Genomic DNA, 22167 nt, shown 5'->3' on the forward strand with positions numbered 1-22167 from the left:
CCAACATTCCATTGGCCTTCTTAATCACTTGCTGCACCTGTATACTAACCTTTTGAGTTTCGTGCACCAGGACCCCCAGATCCCTTTGAACTTCAGTACTTTCCAGTTTCTTGCCATTAAGATAATAACTTGCTCTACGATTTTTCCTGCCAAAGTGCATAACCTCACACTTTCCAGTATTGTATTCCATCTGCCAAATCTCTGCCCACTTACTTAGCCTGTCTATGTCCCCTTGCAGGTTTTTTATGTCCTCCTCACTCACTACTTTCCCTCCCATCTTAGTATCATCTGCAAACTTTGATATGTTACACTCGGTCCCCTCCTGCAAATCGTTAATACAGATTGTAAAGAGTTGGGGACCCAGCACTGACCCCTGCGGAACACCACTAGTTACTGATTGCCAGTCTGAGAATGAACCATTTATCCCAACTCTCTGCCTTCTGTTAGATAGCCAATCCTCTATCCATGCCAGAATATTACCCCCAATCCCGTGATTTTTTATCTTAAGCAATAATCTTTTGTGTGGCACCTTGTTATATGCCTTTTGGAAGTCTAAATACATTATGTCCACTGGTTCCCCTTTATCCACCCTATATGTTACTTCCTCAAAGAACTCCAGCAAATTTGTCAAACATGACTTCCCCTTCATAAAACCATGCTGACTTTGTCCTATTAAATTATGATTATCCAAATGTCCTGTTACTGTCTCCTTAATAATGGACTCCAAAATTTTACCTACCACAGATGTTAGGCTAACCGGTCTATAGTTTCCAGCCTTCTGTCTACTGCCCTTTTTAAATAAGGGTGTTACATTAGCAGTTTTCCAGTCTGCCGGGACCTTTGCCGAGTCCAGGGAGTTTTGGAAAATTATTACCAATGCATCCACAATCCCTACCGCCACTTCCCTCAAGACCCTAGGATGTAAGCCATCCGGTCCAGGTGATTTATCCGCCTTGAGTCCCATTATTTTACCGAGTACCACTTCCTTAGTGATTTTGATCGTGTTTAGCTCCTCCCCCCCTATAGCCCCCTGTTTGTCCAGTGTTGGGATATTCTTAGTGTCCTCTACTGTAAAGACTGATGCAAAATATTCATTCAGTGTTTTTGCCATCTCCATATTTCCCACCATTAATTTCCCGGTCTCATCCTCTAAGGGACCAACATTTACTTTAGCCACCCTTTTTCTTTTTATATAACTATAAAAACTCTTACTATCTGTTTTTATATTTTTTGCTAATTTACTTTCATAATCTATCTTCCCTTTCTTAATTAATCTTTTTGTTATTTTTTGATGTCTTTTAAAGTTTTCCCAATCCTCTAGCCTCCCACTAGATTTGGCTACCTTATATGCCCTTGTTTTTAGTCGAATACTATCCTTAATTTCTTTACTTAGCCATGGATGGCTGTCTTTTCTTTTACACCCTTTTCTTCTCAGTGGAATATATTTTTTTTGGAAGTTGTAAAATAACTCCTTAAATGTACACCACTGATCATGTATCGTCTTACCCTTTAATCTATTTTCCCAATCCACTCTACTCAATTCCACTCACATACCTTCATAGTCTCCTTTATTCAAGCTTAGCATGCTTGTTTGAGATCCAACCTTCTCACCCTCTAATTGAATATGGAATTCAACCATGTTATGGTCACTCATTCCAAGGGGATCCTTTACTAGGACATTTTTAATTAATCCCGTCTCGTTACACAGGACCAGATCTAAGGTTGCTTGCCCCCTGGTCGGTTCAGTTACATACTGCTCAAGAAACCCATCCCTAATACACTCTATGAACTCTTCCTCAAGGCAGCCCTGCTCAATTTGATTTGTCCAATTAATATGATAGTTAAAATCCCCCATAATTATAGATGTTCCCTTATTACAAGCCTCAACTATTTCCTGATTAATACTCCGTCCAACAGAGTTGCAACTGTTCGGAGGCCTATAGACTACACCCACTAGTGTTTTTTTCCCCTTATTATTCCTTATCTCCACCCAAACTGTTTCATTATCCTGATCTTTTGACCCAATATCATTTCTCTGTATTACAGTGATTCCTTCCTTTATTAAGATAGCCACCCCACCTCCCCTTCCTTCCTGCCTGTCCTTCCTGATCGTTAAATAACCTGGTATGTTTAATTCCCAGGCATTGTCACCCTGCAGCCATGTTTCTGTAATGGCCACAAGATCATACCCATATGTAGTTATTTGTGCCATTAACTCGTCTATTTTGTTACGAATGCTATGTGCATTCAGATAGAGAACTTTCAAATATGTTTTGTGACACTTAGTTCCTGCTTTTGCCCTTTTTATTACTTTACCTTTTACTCCATACCTTCTGCCCCTTCCTGACACGCTCTGGTTTTTAATTTCCCCACTGCTACCTAAGTCTATGACCTTCTCTGTTGTCATTTTTATTATTTGCTCTCTAGGAACCTCCCCCCCACTAGTTAGTTTAAAGCCCTCTCTACAGCCCTAGTTATATGATCCACCAGGACTCTAGCCCCAGCACTGGCCAAGTGAAGCCCGTCCCAACGGACCAGCTCCCTCCTGTCCCAGTACTGGTGCCAGTGTCCCAGGAAGCAAAACCCATTTTTCCCACACCAGTCTTTGAGCCACGCATTTAACTCTCTAATTTTATTTGTCCTAGCCAAATTTGCTCGTGGCTCAGGTAATAATCCAGAGATTATTACCCTTGAGGTTCTGTCTTTTAATTTGACCCCTAGCTGCTCATACTCCTTTAACAGAACCGGCTTCCTAGTCCTATCTATGTCGTTTGTACCAACATGGACCATGACAACTGGATCCACCCCCTCCCACTGCAAGTTTCTTTCCAGCCCAGAGGAGATGTCCTTAACCCTGGCACCGGGTAGGCAACACAGCCTATGGGACTCTCGCTCTCAGCTGCAGAGAACTCTATCTATCCCCCTAATAATACTATCCCCTACCACTACAACATTTCTATTTACTCCCCCCTCTTGAATGGCCCCCTGTTCCACGGTGCTGTGGCCAGGTTGCTCATCCTCCCTGCAGTCCCTGCTCCTGTCCCCACAGGGAGTAAGAACCTCGAACCTGTTGGACAAGAGCAAGGGCTGCGGCTCCTCCAACACTACCTCCTGGATCCCCGTACCTGCCTCACTCGTAGTCACACCGTCCTGTCCCTGACCATGGGCTACATCTGAATTAATTAACTTCATAGGTGTGACCATCTCCTGAAACACAGAGTCCAGGAACTTCTCCCCCTCCCTGATGTGTCGCAGTGTCTGAAGCTCAGACTCCAGCTCATCAACACGGAGCTGGAGTTCCTGTAGCAGCAGACACTTGTCACAGACGTAATCACCGTGAGCCTCAATGGGGTTCACCGGCTCCCACATCTCGCAACAGTAACACATCACCTGCTCCATTCTATGTAATTAATTAATTTTTTTATTGTTAGTTATGGACACCCTCTGCCCAATTATAGATGCTAGTATCCCCTTTAATTTATTGGATTTAAATTAAATCAATCCCTCTAATTACACCAGTTAAATGGTTCACCAACAGTCACTCTGCACCAGAAAGGCCTTATTAACTGCAACCCACAGAGTTAAAGTTTGAAAAGAGCACCTAACACCCCACTTACCCTAACTCACACCTACCCAAACTCACAGCATTCTCTGCTGACCTCGCACTCAGTTCGAGTTTCTTCGAGTTATTTTTTTTTTCTTGCTTCTGGCTTCGACCTTCATCTGAGGAAGCGATCCCCTTGAGGTGCTGCCGAATTGCAGGTAAGTTCATTTCTAACTCGTCGCCACTGTTAGATCCGTGTGTTAATGGAGACACGGAATGCAGGAGTTGATTTAACAAGTGTTTACTGAACAAAGTCTGGAGGTGAACTAACAACACAAGACGCTACACAGGCTTATATACCCGAGTGGTCACTACTGGTACTACAGTATACAAGGGCTTCAAAAACATAGTTCCTCTTAAAGGTACATACACTACACCTACGTGCGGCCGGGGAGGCAATTTTTGTTGCTGGCCGTCTGCCAGCAACTGCCTGCGCTCCCGTTCCCGGCCTCCTGAACGCCGCACCCCCCCCACCCCCGCGGAATGCCGGCTGCGCTCCAATAACCCGGCACTTCTCTTGAGTGCTGGGCTCTTTTGCCGGCACTCCCGATCCCCGGGGGCCCAGCTGGGCCCCGGGTCAGGTTGCGCAAGGCCCCGTCCCTTTAAGAAGGGGAGGAAGGCCTGCAATGCTGCGGCACAACGTGCCGCAGTGCATGGCGCTGACTCGCAATATTGACTCGCAGCGCCCCAAGAGGGATGCGGGGCACTTCCAGTAGCGTCCCGCTTCCCCCTTGGGGCACAACCACTCAATTTCCAGCGCAGGTGCATTAATTTTTCTGGGGCGCTAAAAGTAGCACCCCGGCGAAGTTAGCACCCCAAATGGGGTGCTACTCAATTTTTAGCCCTATACGCCTTACTGCAATTATATAAGGTCCTGGTGAGACCACACCTGGAGTATTGTGTACAGTTTTGGTCTCCTTACCTAAGGAAGGATATACTTGTCATAGAGGGAGTGCAACGAAGGTTCACCAGACTGGTTCCTGGGATGGGGGGAATTGTCCTATGAGGACAGATTGTGTAGACTAGGCCTATATTCTCTAGAGTTTAGAAGAATGAGAGGTAATCTCATTGAAACATACAAAATTCTTACAGGGCTTGACAGGATAGATGCAGGGTGGATGTCTGGGGAGTCTAGAACTAGGGATCACAGTCTCAGAATAAGGGGTCGGCCATTTAGGACTGAGATGAGGAGAAATTTCTTCACTCAAAGGGTGGTGAATCTTTGGAATTCTCTACCCCAGAGGACTGTGGAGGCTCAGTCGTTGAGTATATTCAAGACAGAGATCGATAGATTTTTGAATATTAAGGGAATCAAGGGATATGGGGATAGTGCAGGAAAGTGGAGATGAGGTAGAAGATCAGCCATGATCTTATTGAATGGCGGAGCAGGCTCGAAGGGCCAAATGGCCTACTCCTGCTCCTATTTCTTATGTTCTTATGTTAATTTGACATGCAGAGGCAGTGGACTTCCTTGAGGGAAGGAAAACAGAGTGAGTCAATCTGCGGTGCTGACACACACTCCATAGTAACTTTAAGAGAGAAACAATGGCAGTCTTGGGGACACAGGTCATCTTTGTGCCCTCTGGGTTGGGGAGCGGCACATCACATGTGAAAGTGGGGAATAAGAAAGAAAGACTTGCATTTATATAGCGCTTTTCATGACCAGACATCTCAAAGTGCTTTACAGAAATACTTTTTGAAGTGTAGTCACTGCTGTAATGTAGGAAACACAGCAGCCTATTTGCACACAGCAAGCTCCCACAAACAGCAATGTGATAATGACCAGATAATCTGTTTTTTTGAGATGTTGATTGAGGGATAAATATTGGCTAGGACACCAGGAATAACTCCCCTGCTCTTCTTCGAAATAGTGCCATTGGACCTTTTACGTCCACCTGAGAGAGCAGACAGGGCCTCGGTTTAACATCTCATTTGAAAGACCACCTCTGACAGTGTAACAGTCCCTTAGTACTGCACTGGAGTGTCAGGCTAGATTTTTGTGCTCAAGTCTCTGGAATGGGACTTGAACCCACAACCTTCTGACTCAGAGGTGAGAGTGCTACCCACTTTTTTTTAATATTACACTTTATTGAACATTAAGAACATTTACAACATCGTGATCATTACATTGTATGATACAAATCAATTCCACCGCTCTACACAGCCATTCCGCCACCACCTTTTAACATCAAAACCTGAAGTTTAATTTGTCACCTGTAACATATATTAATCGATTGTACTTTAAAAATTGGTTGTAAAATACTGTCCTTAAATTCCTTTCTGAATAAAACATCCACAGAGCCTTAATGATCTTTTAGCTTATATTTAAAATACTCTTTTAGATTGATTCTCCTCCCCTTAAAAAACAGAGCATTCCTTCTTTGCAGAATCACGAATCTAGCCAAACTGAACATTAAATTAATTGCCACTCCGCTAGACTCTGGCAGATTCTCCTGCAATCCCCATCTCAAAATTGAGTCCCACGGGATTCCCATTCTCGCTCTTCGGTTCCCACCCAGCAAAAAAGCTTCACACAACTATCGAACATAGTACTTAAAGTCATTTAACTGCGGACAGAACACCAGTAAATGGGAGAGAGTCTCATCATGTGTCCCACACATTGGGCAAGTTGCCACCTCCACTCGTCCAATCTTGCACAAGACCGTCATGGTAAAAATCCGGTTATGAGCCAATTTGAAATCCAGTTCAATCCATTCTGGGCATTTCAAATTTGCCCACACTCCCTTCCAAATCCTGTTGAAGTCCAGCTGTGGGTATATACTCTGCCAAAACTCCTGACCAGCAGGTGTCTTGAATCTCCATTCTCTGAATACCTCATAGAAATCTCGAGTATTACAGTTGTCAAATTGGACTAACTCTCCCCCTTTCTCCAGTACAAAGCTTGGAAAAGCAGGACACATTTTACTTCCTTTGGAGATTTCCGCATTTATTTCTTCCATCCAATCCTGTGGCATTGCCCTCACAATCTTCTCATACATGATTCCTATTGCTTTTCCTTCTACCTCCTGATCCTCCTCCCACACCATGTCCCTCACTATCGCTTCTGGCAACCAACCTGGAATCACCTCGTATAATACATCTTTCACAGATATAATCCCAGCTTTTATAAAAGCTTGATTAAATAAAACCTCTCCTTCGATGTTGACCCACCTATTCAAAAATAAGGGCTGTTCTAAAAATTCCTCAGCCCCCTTGGGCATAAACTGCACACTTTTTAAAAATTGAGCCCAAGTCTCGACAACCCCCTTATAAAACCTAGGGAGAAGTTTAATCGATTTCACAAACATATTGTATTCCATATACAATATCCCCTGCCCTCCTATCCCACTTCATTTAAAAAAATTCTCAAAACAACTTTTCCAAAAACTTGTATTTGACTTCTGAAGAAATATCTTCACCTATTTGATTCTAAAGGATTTTTTCTTCAAATCAATATCTGGGAAATTGAGTCCTCCCTGATTTCTCCGTCCAATGATGGTATTGTAAGCCACCAAGGCTGGTTTCCCTTCCCATAAAAACCTCACACAAACCTCTCGGATGGACTTTTCTGCCCACTCAGGAATATCCTCCACCGTCAATAAGTACCATAACTTAGATAGCAGGAGAGCAGACACCACTGTCGCTCTTCCTTGCACTTTCAACCACCTTCTTTCCCATCTTCCCAAAATCTTTTTAATTTTCATAACCTTCGGTTCCCAATTTAATCGATCCACTTCTTCCCTGTCTTTCTTGCACCCCATATGCACCCCCAGAACTTCTAAAACCTCCACCACCTTAAAGGGACATACCCCCAACCATTCCCCCCTACCCCTCCCTGCAACCAGGCATTGGGACTTACTATAATTCACTCTGGCACCTGAAGCTCTACAATATTCCTCCACTACCTCCATAGCTTTCCTCACTGACTCCCCATTTCTCAATGTTAAGGTTGTGTCATCTGCATATTGGTGTATCACCGACACCAGCCCAGAACTGGGTACCACAATCCCAACTACACCTTGTTTCTTTCGCATCATGTAACCTAATGGTTCTGCTACCAATGTGTACAGCAATGGGGACAGGGGACAACCCTGTCTCACTGATCTCTGTATCGGAAAATACTTAGATAAAAAACCATTACATTTAACACAGCTAAATATGTTTGAATAAAAAATCCTTATCCACTGAATGAAATTTTCCTTGAAACCAAATGCTTCCAAAACCTTCAATAAAAACTCATGAGAGACCCTATCAAAGGCTTTCTCTTGATCTATCTTTAATACATAAGCCTCCCTCCCACTCTCTTCCATGAGTTCTATCGCATCTCGGATTGAGACCACAGAGTCTGCGATGTCCCGGCCTATGACTCCATAGGACTGAAAGGGCCAAACTATCTCCGGTAACACCTCCTTCAAACGATTTGCCATAACCCTCGCCAAGATCTTATAATCCACATTTAATAGTGTGATGGGCCTCCAATTCTTCAGATCCCGTCTATCCCCTTTATTTTTATATAAAAGCTAAGCTTATGATACCTCTTCTCATAGATGGGGCCAGGCTTCCCTCAATTTTAATTTCCTTAAAAACTTCTAAGAGCAATGAACTTAAAATCTCGAAAAATTCCTTATAAAATTCTGCACTTAGTCCATAGGACCCTGGGCTTTCCCCCCCCCCTTCATTCCACTTATTGCTATTTTTATTTCCGCTAAACCTACTTCTTTATCACACATGCTTCTCTCATCCTCCTTTAAACCCTCTTCAATAAAAGCAGTAACCTTCTCCATCTCCAAATTGGAAATGTCTTCTTTTGTATATAGCTCTTGATAAAAGCTGCTAGCCGCCTCCAAAATCTCCTCACTTTCATGAATGATCTTCTCCCCAACCTTCAACTCCTCAATTAACGATAATCTCTGTCGCAGCTTCTCTTGCTCTAGAAAATATCTAGTGCATCTTTCGCCCTCCAATGCATCTCTAGCCTTTGCACGGAGAATGGCCCCCTTGCATTTTTCAGCTTGCAATAATTCCCACTCTTCCTTTAGCACCTGGAACTTAGTCTCAGCTCCCTTATCCCCTCCGTCAACTGCTTTACAGACATCCATAAACCTTTTGTTTATATTCTCTTCTCGATGCCATTTAGCTGCCGCCCTCTTTTTCCCATAACGTACCGAAAAAACTTTTACCTCATATTTGAAATTGTCCCACCAAACTCTTCTTTCTTTCAAGACCAAAAGTTTCTTCCGAGCATTCTTTATTATTTTTATAATTCCTTCTTTATAAGCACTTTCTTTCAGGTATTGATTGTTTAAAATCCACACCCCTGAACCGATCTTAACTCTGCTGTTCCTAATTCTAAGAACCAAAGCCCAGTGATCACTAAAAAATACTTTTTTATAATAAATCTCCATCACCTCCGAACTTAACCCTTCCCGCATTAACACAAAATCTATTCGGCTCCGTTTTAAAACATCACCCACCCAACCTGCTCTGGAGAACTCCCTTTTTATGGGATTCTGGTCCCTCCATAAGTCTCTCAAATTTAAATTTGCCATCATTTTTACAATCATCCCTCTGGAGTTATCATCTTTAAAGGTCATCTGGGCTGAAATGTCCAACCAAGATAAAAATACATTAAAATCCCCCACTATACAAGGATTTTCCACCTCTGCCACTTCAGTGAATAACCCCCGAAAAAACTCACGACGCTTGCAATGGTCGTTCGGTGCATAGATATTAAAGAGATCACAATTAAATCCCTCCAATTTTACCCTTAGCCGTAAAAATCTCCCCTCAATGTCCTTGTCCACCAAGGCAACGTTCTCTTCTATGGACGGACTCACCAAAACAGCCACCCCTCTACGGTTATTGTTTCCACAACTTGCAAACACCTCTCCCTTCCAAACCTTCTGAACACTTTCTAGAATATCCTCATCCCAAAAGGTTTCTTGCAGATACAACAAGTCCGTGCCCTTAAAACCCTGCAACAACTGCTGCAATTTCTTCTCACCCCTCAGTCCGTTCACATTAATCGAGACCAATGTAATCATGGCTCCAAAGAAGGGAAGTATGCCCAATAATCTCCCCATCATTTAATCTCTGGCTCTTCCCTCCTCTCATGCTCCTTCTCAACTTTTCGGGCAGCTGTTGCTTTTTCCTGCAGCCTCCGACTCTTTTTCACCTCCTGTTTAAACTTTCCCTGCTGTTTCAGCCTCTTCCTTGCATTAAGTTTGGACTCAGGAAGCTGCCCTTTCTCCCTCCTTCTGCCCCTCACTAACCTTTCCCTTTCCACATGATGCCACCCCATCCCCGAATTCCATGTCTCTGTCCCCCTCTAATTCCTCACACTCAAGCTCTTCTGCAACCCCCTGTGCCTGCTCCCCGTCAGATACATAATCCTGCTCCCCGTCAGATATTTCATCTCCCATAGAGAGTCTTCCTGCTATCACAGTTTCTCCCACTGTGCCACCCCCCTCGAGCACGTCTCCACCTCTGACCCTTGCACCTTGTTCCCTCACTCCATGGGACAATGGCGCACCTAAATTGTTCCCTTCTGACGTCTCTATCTCGCCGATCCCATCCTGCTGTCCCTTTAAGGCTCCTGCCTCTTGCACCCTCTCCCCGCCCTGCCCCCTCCCGCTCACCAAGATATCCGACTCCCCGCCTCTCCCCGGAGCACTTACATCCACCACACACCCTGCTCCTGCCTCCTCTCTCCCCACAGACACCAGACTCCCCAGGGGGAGCCGAACTGCACTGAGGCTCAAGTCTGCACTCGACCCTCGCTGCCCGCAGCTGTCTTTGTTCCCCTCCACAGCACTCGCCGTGTTTTCCGACATCTCCATCTCGATCTCCGCTCCGCCATCCTCTGCCTCTTCCTGTGCTCCTTTTTCCTTCATTTTACCAGCTGTGTCCTCCGACTGCACAGCACCTCCGGCCGTTCCACACTCCTCTCCTGCTCCTTCTCCCATCTCCTCATCACTCATTTCGCTCCCTTCTGCCACACACTCACAGCGGGTGGGGCCTTTACGACACACCCCACAGCTCTCCGCCTTGCAGCTCCGCGCGATATGTCCCGACTCACCGCAATTGTAACAATACAAATCAGGACAGTTTCTTACGAGATGGTCATGTCCCAGACAATAGTAACACACCTTTACTTGGTTATCGTGCAGCCAACGAAAGTACTGCACTCCTTCCAGTGTCTCGAACTTCATACTATACGGCAAAGACCTCACCCCCTCTGGGAACTGCACCTTCACATATCGGGTTCCGTCTGCTACCCGTGTTCCCGGATAGTACCTCCTCTTTATTTCGGAACAGATTTTAATGTCCCACGACTCCAACTTTTTGCTCAGCACTTCGTCCTCGATGTACACAGGCAAGTTCAAAAATGAAACCACCACCTCCTCTGAATATAGCAGAGTCACCTCCAAGAATTTCTCCCCAACTTTCAGACTGAGTAGAAGTTTTTCCACCTCCTCACAGCCACTGACCGTCACCTCAAATCCCACATTTGGTTTTGGTCGGCAGGCAAAGCAGCTTCCCTCACCACAGTCCTCATGAACCGCCTGGATTATATCCCAGGCTCGAATCTTCTTATCTTCACATTGCACCACCACTGTATTTTCTTTACCAAACCTCCTGAGGTCCCGGCCGAAATCTTTGGGCCTTTTATTCCCCCTTCCCACCACAGTTTCTTCCCTAACAAAATTCCTCTCGGGAATATTGTCCTCTGAGGGGCCCAGCACTCCGGACCCCTCAGCAGCCATCTGGCTGTTTTTTGTGGGCCAAAAAGGCCCTAAAACCTGAAAACAACACCCCAAAACCCTCCTCCAACACCCAGCTGCAATTAGGCAACCAGTCACACCTGGCTCACTCCTAGCCCCTCCCACCTAGAGAGTGCTACCCACTGCGCCACTGCTGACACTTTAATAGAGGGAGGAATCTACCGTACTAGCTGTACAGGGATAAAATCATGTAAAAAGGAGGGGGGTGGGGTAATTGTAGGAATTTCTAAAACGATATTAATTGTACTGAAATGTTCAAATCCAAATGGTTTGGTGTGAAGTGTTTCAATGTACCAAGTCAGACCATCTTCAGTGTTCAAAAAAACCGAGTCTTTCTAGTGAATGAAGTATGGGTACTATTTTAGGTGTTAAATATTCAAAATGGATTGTGTCATCAGTCTTAACAAAGTGCAAAATAAAATCCATTAAGACAGGATAAGTGCAATGGCTGTGAGATGAAATTATCTGCTGTGATAAAATGATACCAAACTAACCCTTCCATGTCATTCTTTCTGAGAAGTATATTTTATCTTTTTGAGGTTAATGTTTTATTCAGTGGGTATCATGACAGTGGAATTGTTTTTTGCAGTTTTGGTATCACTCTGACTTTTTTGAGTAACATTTTTGTTACCAGTCTCAAAAATTAAACTTTTAAACATTCAAAATGTATGTAGTGAATTTGCTACTAGGTATTGCCATCCTATGTTAAAGAGTTAACAGTTGTGTTGCATTATTGATTTGAACGGCCCTAAATATAAATATCTTCCTTAAAAATTGCATAGGCTGAACTAGTAAAACGCCCAACCACCACCTCTATGAAATATAAATGTCGACACAGTTGGTTCAAACAGCTTTCAATATTTCAGATGAACTGAATTGCGTATAATGAGAAATGTTTTTTTCCCCTGAAACTTGATCAAAGCAGCTAAAATAAGTGGCTGTAAGAAAATGATGTTGCTCACTGGAATCTGGCCAGTTCACTGTAATGTGGAATCAAGTCTTCTTTTTCTGCCAAAACATTTTACATAAAATAATAGCATTTATACTATTTTAGTTGGTATAAATATTTAGGAGATGAACAGTGAATGTAAAGGAACATACTTGAGGTACATTCTAACTCTGACAAACACACTTAATTATTTTAATACATTATGCTGTATTATTCCCTGGAATAAACTCAGTAATCAATTGCATTGGTGTACATTCTACACAACATTTGTCTGGAAATAAATGAATGGACCCAATGGAATAACATCTGAGTTTAGCTATTTGAAAAAATCTGTACATTTGGGTAATTTCACATAGAATTGAACCAAAAGCAAGAAATTAACTTACTGCAGTTGGCATTATGGAAAAAAAAATCCCATTTGGTTTACTTAAGGTCTTTAAATCAGTGGGAGCTATGAAGTGTACAGTATGCACAGTTTGGGCTTGAACCCTATTTCGTGGTACAGTATTTAAATTTAGATTTGCAATGAATAATGTCTTTCAATTAGACAGCAGAGCTGCACAGTGTACCGTAGCTGCTGAGTCAGTAATCACACTGATTTCCACAACACTGATTCTGCTTAAATCTGTGCGCAGCACAGCTCCAACTTCATTCTTAAGAACAAGATTTTTAGGAAATCTATCTAGGTCCATTTGATTCCTATTCGCATACTTTATTAGTATCATAAAATGCCAAAAGGGTGTGACTTTTATAGTTTTATAAACAAGAGTTTATTTAGGTTCCACTTCTGTTAAGACTTTTAGATATAAATTAGCATACTTAATTGCTTCATTTGGGTGATCTCTGCAAAACAGAAAGAATGCTAATAAAAATAAAATAGTAATACAGGAAACATTTTTTTATCTGGCACCGACGGGACCGACGTGGTGCCGGTTCATCAAAAATTCCGGATAACCGAAAGCTATAGTGAAAGATACAGAGAGCTGAGAGCTCCGTATAAAGCAACAAACCCTGTTGCTTAGCAACAGGTTCAGAACAATGGCCACAAGTTCCAAGCATGTCTGTAGCTTAGCAACAGCTGCAGCCACACCCTTGCACAGCAACAGATCGAGGAAGGCAAGTACAATATGAAGTAAAACTTACCTGAACCTACTCCTGAATTTTGCCGGTTAACCAAGATTTCCGGTTATTTAGGTGCCGGTAAATCGAAAGTTTCCTGTACCTTCATTAAAATTGCTCCTTATCTTAGAGCACTCCTGGGCCTCCTTGTTCTATTGAGTGAAGAGACTAAGTGGACGCTCCGCTCAGTATGCCATAAAATGGCTATAATAGGACCTCGATTTAAATGTATTCATGTATTCCAGGCATTTGTCAGGTAACTGACAACTTTTTAGGAAAGCTGAAGAATTCATCCAGTTTGGCATGATAGCAATGTGACAACCTATATATTGCCAGGGTCCCAAAAGTGCAGGATGCAATAGATGGCACACATGTACCATTGCGAGCTCCTATCATTAACCCTCTCAACTTTCTTAATCGTAAAAAGGTACTGCTTGCTGAATGTCCAGATTATGTGTGACCAGGTGCAAAGAATAGTTCATGTTAATGCCAGATTTAGTGGAATTTGCCATGATGCATTCATCCTCAGGAATTCTGCCCTCCCTGGCCTCTTCAACGAGGTCCAGTCGTGAGCAGGTGGTTTGTGGGTGCTTCAACGTGGGATATGTCTCTACCAAAGTGATCAGTGAGAGAGCCTTAGGTATCTTAAAGGGGTGCTTTTGCTGCTTTGATGCATCAGGAGGGGCTCTGCAATATGCTTCAGAGCGTGTATCCTGCATAGTTATAGCTTACTGTGTCCTGCACAGCTTTTCCGTCCAAAAAGGCCTGGACATGGAGAGGTAGTTCTAGATGGTTTGGAGGCAGAAGAGCATGAGGACTATCACTTGGAAAACTCCTCTGTGATGGTTGCAAGGGGCATCAGAGCTCAACGTATCAATAAAATGTTCTCATCTGTTTAACACCGTCTACCTTTGTCACCACAGTCACTACTTCTTTTCCCTGGCCTTCTACTAAAATGAAAAATGCTTCAAACTAGTACCCATCCTAGAACATAACAACTGATCTCTTTGGCTCTACATGACCATGCGAGTTTAAATAATCTGACTAAGTAAGTGAGCATGAAATAAGTGCACCTTTTTCTGTATGGCTCCATGAATAACAGAGCACAAAATAAATCCATTTTCTCCTTTACTAAAAGCAACTCAAAAGTGACCATAAGCCACTTACTCGTTCCTCTCACCCTGCTCATCCTGGTTGTCTAAAAGTGCCTTTCTGTTTCCTATTCTAGAGTTTCTTCCGGGTGAAGCCTGAGGGTCAGTATTGCAAGAGTAGTTAGCTACTCTTGTGGTATTAAACGCTCAGGGAACTGAGGTGTTTCTCATCTCATACTTGCTCCTGGGAGGGAGCCACTAGTGGTTGCCTCTCTGGAGTTTCCAGAGTGCCACATGCATCATGCTCTGTGGGAGAAGGCCACATGCCTGGCCAATATTGCTGTCCTGAGAAACGGCAACCTCATGCAGGTTTACTCCTGCCATCTCCGTTCTACTGGGTCTTGGATCTGTGCCACCACTGACTAATGAGCTGGATAGTTTGTATTTTCTTGTTTGTAATTTTAATGGAGGAGGAGGCACAGTACAGGATGGATCTTGGCTGCAGATCTTCATGTAGTAGCTGCCACCACTCCCCTATTGCTTCCTTGGTGAAGCTCATTCTTTTCATGCAGAAAGTGGAGGAAAGACTTTTAAGATTCTGCCTGCAAAAAGTTGCTGTTAGGGGAGATGGCAACACATATTGTAAGATCCAGAGTTGGTAAACTTGTTAACCACAGTGCAGTGTGATGGGTTACTTGTGGAGCTATTAATTTTGATGGGTGTATGTTAGTGCCCATGAATGACCAAGGAAGAAAAGGCAGACTGGCCAATGTGTTACCTTGCCTGCTTTTGGGAAGTTGTTGCTCTTTTTCCCAGCACTGGTCTGCAGTTCTGGGGATGAGAGAGGTGGCACACTGCCAGCTCCTTCCATGTGGAACACAAGACACTTTTCTAAGGTTTCCTCCCATGGACCGCCAATAGTCTTTCTCTCCTTTGCTTTCATCCTGGGGTATTTAAAGGATGATTTCAAAATAATTATGCGCCCCTCTTTTCTGCTTCTTTACAATTCCCTGCTGCTTTCTTTGCCTGTTCTCCCACTTGAAAATATACTTTATAAGTGCAACAAAGTCTCACGATACCCATGCATTGCAGCTACCACACAGTTACCTCAATCTTGCAAAATGTTCACTATTTACCTACTGCTCCCCCAGCCTGCAACTGTAATCTTCAGGCATTTTAGGCTATTTAAAGGTCTAAACCTGAAGTTTCCATTCTCACCAGTGCAGTACTCTCATGTTATGTGGGAGTTGCTTTCAACCAACACCAATGGATATTTGAATGAGCTAATCCAGCAGTTTATGACAGGATTAGTGCTGCTTTCGATTGTCGGATGGAAGTGTCACCTCCGCATCAATGGCTTTGTGGATTTTCGGGGTCAATCTCTCTTTTCCTTTATTGTCTGCATTACTTCCATTGTTGCCCATATTGTTTCTTTTCCCCTCTATTCCAGCTCTTTCTTAAAGGTATGAATCTGTTTTATACTTTATGGGGGGAAAATTCAGTTGGTTTGCGCCCCCTGTTAGTGCCTTAAGAGGGCTCTAATGGGGCACAAAGCAACTAGTACCCGGGTGCGCCAATGTCTGCGCCGCTCGCGAAATTGACCAGACAATACTGCCCCGATCTCCTGCGCCCGCAGATCTTGACATCATTCGAGTGTGCAACGCCCTTGTGGTGCCCTGGACCGGATATTGAGTGGCGCCCCCCTCCTTTCCGCCTGGCGCAAGCAACGACAGGTAGACTGGAATGTTTCCCAGTCGGTGTGGGGCTGGGGGGGGGGAGCTATTTAAAGGCGGCCTCTTCTTGGCTTTTTCTGTGATAGGCATTTTTGCACCACTCATTCTGACAGAGAGAGAGATTCTGAGAGAGAGGAGAGACTTCTGCATAGAGTCAACGCTGTGTGAAGTAGTTTTGGCTACTGAGCATCACTTTGCAGGTACTTTTGTTTTTGACCTTCATTACTTTGATTGCCAAGAGACTATGGGGGCTGCACTGATTCTGGGCGTCGTCCTGCGCCTGCAGATTCGGAGGCAACAGAGACGCAGAGAGAGAGTGGCAATCATGGCCAGATGGAAGAGGTCCAACAGGCCTCTGTACAGGAGATCTTACCATCCCAGGGTATTTCGCCAACAATTCTCCGACATTAATTTGTCTGAGAAGCAGTGTCTGCGAAGGCTGCGCTTCAGCAAGGAGTTGGTCACTGAGCTCTGCCACCTGCTGCAGCCAGATCTGCAGCCTCTACTGAGGACCAGGACATCTCTATCGGTGGCAGTGAAGATTACAGTGGCTCTGAACTTTTATGCCACCGGCTCCTTTCAAGTAGCTACTGGGGACATCGCCAATATCTCCCAGTTCGCGGTCCATTGCTGCATCCGTCAGGTCACAAATGCCCTCTATAAAAGGAGACGCCAGTACATCTCTTTCCCGATGACCCGGGCCAAACAGCATGAAGGCGCATTGGACTTTGCGAGAATAGCGGGCTTCCCCATGGTGCAGGGCGCCATTGACTGCACGCATGTGGCATTGCGTGCACCACATGAGAATGCAGAGGATTTCCGCAACCGCAAGGGGTTCCACTCCTTAAACATCCAGTTGGTCTGTGACCACAGACAGCTGATACTCGCTGTCAATGCCTGCTATCCTGGCAGCAGCCACGATGCATTCATCCTGCGCCAGACTGCTGTGGCAGAACTTTTCCAGGCACCGCATCAGCCAAGTGGTTGGCTCCTTGGGGACAAGTGTTATCCACTGTGCACCTGGCTGATGACACCGCTCTGTAACCCCAACACCCCTGCTGAGCTGCGGTACAACAAGAGCCATCTCACTACCGGGAACATCGTTGAGCACACAATCGGCGTGCTCAAGCAACGGTTCCACTTTCTGGACCACTCAGGAGGAGCCCTGCAGTACTCGCCTGAGCGAGTCTCCCTCTTCATAGTTGTATGCTGCATAACCTGGCAATCCTCAGGACCCAGCCAATGCCACCAGGCCTTAGAGCACCACCGGAGGAGGAGGAGCAAGAGGAGGAGGATGATCATCAGCAGCACCAAGGCGGGAGGGCAGCCCACAATGTTAAAATTGCAAGGGCCGTCCGTCAATGGCTGATAGCAAGCCGCTTCTAGGCCCCTGCTGAGGAAATGGCTTCTGCCATTGAGAACAATGTGAATGAAACCAACCCGCAACCCCTAAGCTGGCCAAGGCAGCAATGATTCAAAAGACCATGTACATGTACATTTTGAATACAAAAACTTCTTTATTTTACAAACTCTGTGTGTGTCATTTCTTCATGACAAACTAATAGAAATAAACACAAAAAAACAGTCATTAACATAACTAGTTCTCACAACCTGGAGATAATGGCCAAAACACTAAACAAAAGTTTGAACACGAACCTCGGCCTTTAATAAAAAATTGACCAACATTTTGTCACACCTCCTACTTTTTGCCCTTCGAGGGTGATCTCCTTCCCTTGCGCACTTCCCCCCTTCCCACCCTACTGCTCCTCCGTAACGGGGCCCCAGTGGCTGCAGCAAGGCTGGTGGAAGGCTGCTGATTGTCAGAACCTGAGACTGCAGATGCCCTTGAAGGACGGCCTCGACCAGCTCTGGGCCTGGAGGGCCCGGCTGCAAACTGCACCAACTCTGCATGGGCGGCAGCAGTCTGTCCTACAGGCGGTGGCAAGTGCAATGGGGAAGTGACAGTGGTGGCAGCAGGAATGCTGTCATCTTGAGAGAGGACAGCAACTCCCTGTTCAACCGACACACTGGCACTCCATAGGGGGAAGCACATCAGCATCCAGAGCAATCTGCCGGAGAACAGATTGCTGGTCTGCTGCGGCACGGTGAGAGCCCCAGGGAAATGTGTCCAGATCAGCGACAATAGCAGCAGTCAGTGCTTGCGTGGCCTCAATCTGATGTCTGTATGAGAGCAGTCTGAGATGGGATCATGGCAGCCAGTGACTGAATTGCAGCACTAAGCTTTAGCGTGGCATCCGCCTGTGCTACAGCGAAGTGCTCCACACTCCTTGCCAGTAATTCAGTGCATTCGGGCACCCTTCCCGCTGCACCCATGAGCTCAGTGTGCATGTCCACTGCCTGGGTGTTCATTTCAGTGATGAGCCGCTGCTCCTCTGTGTCCAGTGCAGCAGGACTCGCTGGCCTACTCTCCCTCCGGGGAGAAGGCCCCCGAGCTTCCCTACCCCCATCGCATTGCTGCAGCCCGCTTGGTCCTGGAGCTTCATCCTCATCAGACCCTTATCCCCTGCTCCCCTCCAGGGAAGGCGTGTTCCCAGTGTGGGCATGGGCTTCCTCGGGAGAGGGTGGCGCTGATGCTCCGGCTTCCAATTCCTCCTCGCCTGCAGCTTCACTCCCACTGGCAGCTTGAGGGCCCATCTCCTTAGCTGGTGAATCGCCATCTGAAAGCAGGGAGGTACAAGAGTGGCTTTAGTGTGAGGACAGGGGGGCAGTAAGGGAGGAATGAGTGCAGCGATTTAGTAAGTTGGATTGAAAGTATCAAAGGCTGGTGTTATGAGGGACAAGTGGAATGAGGGAGGACAAAAAGGTGATGACCTTACCATTGCTGTCCAGAACGGGGTCGGCCTCTCCAGGGGCGACGGGACCGATCACCTGGCTTGCCACAATCCTGTGGCCGCGCGCCTGAAGATTGCTGAGGGGTTGCGGTGAGGCCGCCCTCCACCCGTCCGTTGCTGCTGCCTCCTATTATGAGATAGCTTGGCCTGCAAGAAAAAGGACGGTGTCTGAGTAAATATACAGCCATGGTCTTGCTTGATGTGCCTCCCATAATTGAATAGCCCTTAATGTATGCAGCCATGGTCTTGCCTGATGTGCCTCCCATAGTTGAATAGCCCTTACTGTATGCAGCCATGGTCTTGCCTGATGTGCCTCCCATAGGTGAATAGCCCTTACTGTATGCAAAGTGTGGAATGTGCATGTGTGTTTCATGAGAGGGCCATAGGTATTGGATGAGTGTTGGGCATTGGGGTTTTAAGACCCTCTGGCCATAGAGTGAGGTTGAGATGGAGGGATGGAGAGGTATTGAAAAAAAGCCACTCACCCTGACGACCCGAGTGAGGTCGTTGAACTTTTTTCGACATTGTATATGGGTCCTGGTCACCATGCTCCTGGAGGAGACGTGCTGAGCCACCTCCCTCCACACTCTTCTGTACTCACGCGGCAAAGGCCTCCTGCCACTCTCTGGGTGTAGTATTGATCTTCTGCACTCCAGCGCGCCAACCAGAGCCTCCAAGGCCCGCTCGCTTAAGCGCTGAGCTCGTTCTCTCACCCTCTCCATAGTCCTTGGCTGGAAGATTTAGGGGCAAGTCTCTCCAGGCCGAGATTCAAGGCTCCAATGAGCAGGGTGTGGATGGAGAGCAAGATCGACCCTCCCCTTTAAGAACTGGCTGGCGCCAGTGTGTCTGTGTTCCATTGCTAACTGACATCACCTGCGCTGCGCCTGCGCTCTGAGTTAGCGCCTCGCTCCTCGGCCTTTGCGCCTTAAAACAGGTGTGCAGTGCCTGATTTAGCGCTCCAATCACTTCCAGGGACGATAAAAGCCAAGTTTGCAGTCAGAGGCGATAATTAGCGCCAGGCGCTAAACTTTGCGCCCAGCCGATAATCGAGCCCCAAACGGGGCGATACTGAATTTTTCCCCCTATGTATAGTATTTCTAAACACTGTTTTTTCCATGCTTTTCTTCTGTAAGAATGCAGTCCATTCCATGTTCCTTGACACATCACTCATCCTTGAAGAACAATACACCTGTGACAAATACAGAGGTTTTGTTCATTTGTTTGCAAACCCAAAAATTGCAACTTTTCCAAAGTGCCCATAATGCCATTACAATAAGTGAAATGAGATTAGAGATGCCACAGTAACATGGAAAATCCAGCACGTGCATCTGAAGAAATAATCCATGTATGCATATTTCCAAAAGACCTACTGAGACCTTGCTAAGTGCTGTTGTAATCATTAAAATAAAGCTACTGTTCCAAAAGGTCAGAAAAGCACCTTATGAAGTCTGGCAGCTGGCAGATGGTATCCCACTTGGTGCTGTTATACATAAAAATTCATGAATGAATAGGCACAGGTTATTGGTAACAGAAGGACAGTTTTAGCACAGGTCTCAAGAAGCTTCTCAACAAAAAAGCAGTTTAAATCAGCATTTTTTGTAACATGAACATGAGTAAACTTTATTTCTTCCCCCTAATTGTCACCCCCTCAGATATGGCTCAAGCTTGGGTTTGATTCTACCACCAGCAGCTTCCCTACAGTACCTCACACAAGTGGCCATTCTTCATGTCTAAGTCTAGACAGTGAGTATTGGCTGGCTATTTCACCATGGTGGGAATCACAGCTAAGCTCACATTTGTCCCTAAATAGCTGCAGCTAGCCTCAGCGAACGACCCCAACCTGGTGTGGCCAGTGGCTTTTGTGCTGGCCAACAAATTTTTTTTTAAATTCCAAAAAGGCCTCCATCTATGCGGCCAATTACCCTGCAATCGATGGCACAGGCTAAGGTGATCTTTAAATTGTAAAAAACCCACATTGCTATAGCTACCTGAACGCAAAGAATGAACAAATGTTCCCAGTAGCCAATGTTGCTAAGGTGCAAGTAACAGGACATTCGTTGGATGACTTATTCCTGTCATTTGCATGCTATTACAATATGTCTGCCCATTAATATTGATGGAAAATTCTGGAAGTGGTGTCGAACAACTGGCTGGCAGTGTGGCTCCTGGTCTGCTGAAGTTATGACAGAGAAACTCTGGCTAATGCCTTTAGCAACTGAACCAATGAGGCAGCTTTTGTAAACTTTGATTGTAATCCAGTATTTGAGACGCATCTAAAAACTATAGGGACTGACATTCTTGGGATGGGAGAGGGCACAACTCGGGCAATTTCAGGAAGGTGCAGGAATTTGGGGTGGCACTTGGATCCACCTGGTTTCCAGCACAGTAAGGCTCCTTCCTAAATTTGGAGTGGACCACTTGCCCCGCCTATTTCACAGCTAGCTTTGGGGGCAATTCTGGAGGCTTCCTAGTACACCCTCCTTAGGCCCTGCGGAAGCCACATCCACTGAGAACAGGCACAAGTTCCATTGTGCGCCTTTTTAGGGGTGGGATGCTCTCCCCATCCCTGGGATGGATTTGGGGCAGGATTAGCATCCTCCCAGCAGAATGCCAAGAGTCCTGTTCTGCCACATATCTGGCAGTGGAGCAGGGGCCCTGGAATTTTGAGCCCTATGTTATAATGAGGGGGTCATTCTAATTGACAGCTACTAAAATCCCAGAATGTGAGGTGCAGTTTAGTATTTGTTGATCCAAGTAAAGCAGTTTCATGGGCCCAGGAATATTCAGTACGCTCCTTAATGTAGGGAAAAACACTGCACAAGAAATGGTTTAATAGGTTTAATATCATAGATCTGTTTCAGGAAATGGCTCCATTTATTCACTTTACTTTTTGAAACTAAATTTAAGCCCAATACTATATTAAAGGTTTATGCACAGAGCAAATGGCGTTGCTGGACCAATACACTTCATTTATGTTACAACGGAACTCTTAAGAAGGCATATGGGATACTTGCCTTCATTAGCCGAGGCATAGA

The 22167-nt window shown here is 45.4% G+C and overlaps 1 protein-coding gene across 3 annotated transcripts in view; it reads left to right on the forward strand.

The window, feature by feature from the left end:
• The window catches only part of LOC147111908 (microtubule-associated tumor suppressor candidate 2-like), a 901351-nt gene that overhangs the window by 608107 nt on the left and 271077 nt on the right, over positions 1-22167 (forward strand). The gene's annotated exons all lie outside the window — the stretch shown is intronic.

Source organism: Somniosus microcephalus, chromosome 10 (assembly GCF_052327205.1).
Source record: "Somniosus microcephalus isolate GS21.2 chromosome 10, FLI_Smic_1.0, whole genome shotgun sequence".
Classification (NCBI taxonomy): Eukaryota; Metazoa; Chordata; class Chondrichthyes; order Squaliformes; family Somniosidae; genus Somniosus; species Somniosus microcephalus.